The sequence below is a fragment of the Chenopodium album genome, chromosome 22, assembly GCF_948465745.1.
Source record: "Chenopodium album chromosome 22, dcCheAlbu1.1, whole genome shotgun sequence".
Classification (NCBI taxonomy): Eukaryota; Viridiplantae; Streptophyta; class Magnoliopsida; order Caryophyllales; family Amaranthaceae; genus Chenopodium; species Chenopodium album.
The window spans coordinates 25,805,829-25,811,458 of record NC_137855.1 but is presented as its reverse complement, the minus strand read 5'-3'; positions in this window follow the sequence as shown (position 1 = coordinate 25,811,458).

Below are 5,630 nucleotides of genomic sequence, written 5' to 3'. Positions count from 1 at the left end.
GGAAGAAGGGATTGTCCTAGGCCATAAGATTTCCAATAAAGGCATCGAGGTTGACAAGGCTAAGATTGAGGTAATAGAGAAGTTGCCTCCCCCGGTCAATGTGAAAGGGGTAAGGTCATTTTTGGGTCATGCCGGATTTTATAGAAGGTTTATCAAAGACTTTTCTCTTATTGCTAAGCCCTTAAATGATCTTCTCCAAAAAGATGTTGATTTTGTCTTTAATGATGCTTGCTTGGAAGCTTTTAATAAATTGAAGAAAGCTTTGACTTCTACTCCTATTGTCCAAGCCCTTAGATGGGATTTGCCATTTGAGCTCATGTGTGATGCAAGTGATACGGCTATAGGAGGTGTGTTGGGTCAAAGAATTGACAAGAAGCTCCATGTCATCTATTATATGTCAAAGACTCTCAATGGTGCTCAAAGAAATTACACAACAACGGAAAAGGAATTCTTGGCTATTGTTCATTCTTTTGAGAAATTCCGTTGTTACTTGTTGGGGTCTAAGACTATAGTTTTCACCGATCATGCGGCTTTGAAGTATCTCTTTGGGAAAAAAGAATCCAAACCGAGGTTAATTCGTTGGGTCCTTGAGCTTCAATCTTTTGATCTTGAGATCCGAGATAAAAAAGGTGCTGAAAATGTTGTTGCGGATCATTTGTCTAGACTTGAAGATTTTCAAGTTCAAGACGATGGGTCTCCTATAGAAGATCGGATGTTGGATGATTCTTTGTATGTTATCAATATGAAGGAGCTCCCTTGGTTTGCCGATTTGGTGAATTTTCTTGCTTGTGGGGAGTTCCCTCTTTCTTTTTCCAACAATCAAAAGAGAAAGCTTAAGAGAGAAGCAAGGCACTATGTATGGGATGAACCAATCTTGTACAAAAGAGGTGTGGATGGATTGTTGCGCCGATGTGTGCCAAATGAGGAAATACCAAATGTTTTGAAGATGTGCCACTCGGATCCTAGTGGTGGTCATATGGGTGTTTCAAGAACGGCATCTAAGGTGCTTCAATGTGGATTATGGTGGCCTAACCTCTTTAAGAATGCTTGGGAGTATGTCAAAAGTTGTGATCAATGTCATAGGACCGGGAATATTTCAAGGAGGAATGAGATGCCCCAACAACCAATACTTGAATTGGAGATATTTGATGTTTGGGGTATAGATTTTATGGGTCCTTTTCCATCTTCTTATGGGAATCAATATATCCTTGTTGCCGTTGATTATGTGTCAAAGTGGGTGGAAGCCATTGCTTCTCCCACTAATGACCATAAAGTGGTGATGAAATTGTTCAAAAAGATAATATTCCCTAGGTTTGGCATCCCCAAAGCGGTTATAAGTGACAATGGCTCGCATTTTGTGCACTATGCTTTCCGGAAGATGTTGAAGAAGCATGGAGTGAACCAACGATTTGGTCTTCCTTATCATCCTCAAACTAATGGGCAAGTTGAGGTATCTAATCGTCAAATTAAGTTAATTCTTGAGAAGACGGTTTCAAGGAGTAGGAAAGATTGGGCAAATAAGCTTGATGATGCTCTATGGGCATATAGAACGGCTTTCAAAACTCCTATTGGTACCACTCCCTATCGCTTGGTTTATGGGAAATCTTGTCACCTTCCGGTTGAGCTTGAGCACCGCACCTATTGGGCTATTAAAAAGATCAATTTTGATTTGGCTAGTGCGGGTGAGCAACGTTGGTTAGATCTTCATGAGTTAGAAGAGCTTCGGTTGGATGCTTATGATTGTGCTAGCTTGTATAAAGCTAGAACTAAGGAGGTGCATGATAAGCTCATTGAGAAGAAAGAGTTTGTTCCGGGGGATAAGGTGCTTCTTTTCAATTCCAAAATGAGACTTTTTCCCAGAAAATTGATGTCTCGTTGGACCGGCCCTTTTGTTGTTCAAGAGGTGTTTTCAAATGGTTCTATCGAAATTTCTCCTTTGGATTTTTCAAGAACTTTTAAGGTTAACGGTCATAGACTAAAGAGGTATTATGATGGAGTGTTCGTGGGGGTAATTCATGACATGACTCTTTATGATCCGCCTTGAAAGAGGTGGAGGATGTCTAGCTTAAGACTCTAAATTAAGCGCTTCACGGGAGGCAACCCGTGTTTTCTAACTTTTTCTTCCTTTTTCTTTTAGTTTTTCTTTTGGTTTTGATGATGATTTTGTGATCTAATTTTGTTGTGTTTGATGTTGTAGGATGGTTTGAGTTTAATTCCAACAATTTTGATGCGAATTTTGAGGTAAACTTGTCCCAATTCTTAAGTTGGAAAGGTGGGTAAGTATGGAGAATGGTGAATACTTGTGCTTATTTTCATGATTTTCATGTTTTTCTTTCTCCAATATGAAGTGTAGCTACTGCCTATATGGTTCCTCATAACCATCATGGGGTGTGCGCACATGGTGAGGGAGGAAGAAAAATCGGGAATAAAACCCAGATTTTGTGCGCCCGCACAAATCAATGTGCGGCCGCACACGAGCCCTGTGCGGGCGCACACCCCTCTTGTGCGGCCGCACACTGCTGGGTATACGTGGGGAGTGTTTTTCCTCCTCACTTAACCCCGATTCTTCATTCTCTCTCTCCCCTATTTCATTCTCCTTCCTCCTTAGGTATATTGTGGTTGCTCATAGTTGCTCTCTATTCTCCTCATAATATTTTTCATTCTTCCTCATCAAATTTTCCATAATTCTCATTACTTTGCTCCCCAAGTCTTCATTCTACATCCTTAAAGGTAATTTTCTCACTCCTAGTTTGAAAATTTTGGGTACTTTTTAATTGAAACTTGTTGGTATGATTGTTGGAGATATTATGTGTAGTGGTGTTTTTCTTGCTTAATTGTTGTGATTTTCAATCAATTGAAAGTATAATTGCATGTTTTATGTGATAAAGTTTCAATTTTCATATTTGAGCATGACTAGTACTACACTCATACTCTTCACCATTACTACCTCTTGTTTCTATGATGATGAATGTGGAATTGTTGATGATGGTTTTGTGAAATCTATTTATGATGTTGATTTTACTTGAGCATTTACAAATTTTGGCATGAACCTTGTTGGATTTACATATGTTTAAGTTCTAGGGTGTTTTGTTGATGTTGATGGTGATAATGGATAAAGTGGTTGTTGGTAGTATGGAGTATAGTTGCTTTTGTTAATTGTGATTTGGGGTAATACTTGTGTCAATTGTGATACCTTGATTATGCATTTTTCACCTCTATTGAAATTTTGCTTAAACTCATGTCATATTGTCCTTTTATTTTTCCCCATGTTCATGATTAATTTTAGCACACCATTCCTACTATTGAAATCATTTTCAGTGTGCATTACCTTATAGATGGGTGGTTCAAGACAAGCTAAGCGTGCGAAAGTTACAAAATCGAGGAACACAATTGATCCACCTTCTTCCATCAAGGAAACCTATGGCATCAAATTCACGGTCCAAGAGCATTGGTCTAGATTTGAAAGTCTTTCTTCAAGGAAATTGTATTCCATAAGATTCTATGATAGAGACACCACTACTCTTCTTGGGATAGACGACGATGTGCGGATGTTAGCTCGAAATTTGGGTCTTGAGCTATTCATTAACCTTAAAGCTCCCTCCTATGCAAGGCTCACCTATGAATTCCTTTCTTCGCTCGAAGTGCAAGAGGATGGTGACGATGATGAATGTCCAACACTTACCTTCCAAGTTTTCAATGAGGACTATTCCATCCCTCTTTCATTCCTTAATAAGATGTTCAACTTTCCGGAGCCTATTAATGGCAAGCCTTTGATCTATCCGGCCTATGAAGCTCTCCATCGCGACCATAGGTATGATGAGAACGATTGGTGGGATGATATTTCTATTGAGGATACTTATTGTGCCCAAACTTCCAAATCGGCCACAATTGTCCATGGAGCGATGCGCTATTTTAGCCGCATGCTAACCAATGCATTTTTCTCCAAGGATATGGTTGGCTCATCGATATCGGGATGATATGTTAGAGGACTTTGATGTAATTGATTTTGCAAGGCATTTGCTTGACCGCTTCATCGATATTCGTGACGGTTTCTTTCTCTCGGGAAGCATTCAAATTGGGGGTATGATCACCCTCATCGTGCTATCACTTAACAAGAAATATGCTTCCATGATTGGAGATCTTGTGGAGATTAAAGATCCTAGAGAGAAGTCTCCGTCTTGTTTGTTGGGTACATTTGCCTTAATCAATCAAAAGTTCATCGAGCGCACTATTATGGACGATTTGTTTATTTGGAAGGTGTCTCGAACAACCGATTGGTGCCTCATTCCCTATGAAGGGTCGATGGTGAGAGACAAGAGTTCGCCCTATCCTTGGAAGCCGCCCAAGAGAGACATTCCGGTTTCTTTTCGTCGGGGATCCGTGCCTTCTTCGGGTAATGTTCTTCCAAAGTCTAAGGCCTCTTCATCTAAGGGAGGTACCCCTCGAACCTCTTCTCCTACTCCTCTTCCTCCTTCATTCCCTCCCTTGCATGATTTATCTAGCTTGCATGCCAAGATTGATGCCCTTTCTGTTGCATTGTCTTCTTCTTCTATAGGGAATACTTGTTTTGTGGGTGGTTATGATTATCATGCTAGGAGGGTGTATGAATTTCATGTTTCTAGAGGGGATTTTTAGCCTTATGTGAATTATCCATATCTCCCGGTCCAAGAGGGCCCTGTCCCACAGTGGGAGCCTTTTGACAAGGCGGTGGGGCCCCGTCTTTGCTATCCCTACTAGGAGGGCCCGCATATGGCGCATAGTGCTATTCGTGGGACCTCTAAAGGGGATTACGATTACAGGAGGCCGGGAGGATGTGACTGGACTTATGATCCAGCAAACCCTACTCCTTTCCCTTCCCCTGAGACTGAGGGGAGATGGGGTCGTTCCGGGCCCCCTGTCTTGGATGACTGGTCTGACTATTTTGCTGCTGATGCCCTTAGGAGGTTGGGTAAGGCTAAAGAGAAGGAAGTTGTTTCGTTAGGTGGGGGGAGTACTAGTTCTACCCCTTACTTTAGTGCCGAGTGAGCCATTTTGGCTACCCCCCTCCGTATGCATGCTTTATGATTGTGTTTTGAGTTTGCCCTATGGTTGGGTTTAGCTTGGGGGTGGGGTGGCTCAATTATAGCTTGGGGGAGTGGGTTTAGGTTGGCTATGATTTGCACGGTTCTCCTCCTTGCTAGTGGTTTACTTTGCATTCTTCTTTCTTTTCCTCTATGTCCTCTGTCTGCCCTGGTGTCTCTGTGATGTTCTATCTGCTGTTTCTTTGATGATGACTTGCTATATTCCTTATCTATCTGCTCTGCTCTTGCTCCGATGATTCTTGTTGCTGATGATGTTTCCCTGTCTCTGATATATGTTTTTCATTTCCTGTCGTTATGCTGCCGAATTTTCGGCTGGTTTCTTTTGGAAGTTACTAACAATTTTCTTTGTATATAGATTCTTTTATTCTCTTTTTCTCACTTGGTCTTTAGTAGAAGCTTTTGTTTATGGAATGCAATGAGGTGGTTTCTACTTACTTCGTTTATTTTTCCTAAGCTTGGAGCCGGTGAGATCTTTCTTATTTTTCTCTCTATTTTCCTTGGTTGCTTAGAATAGGATTTGTTTGGGGTAAAAATACCCCCTATATGTGG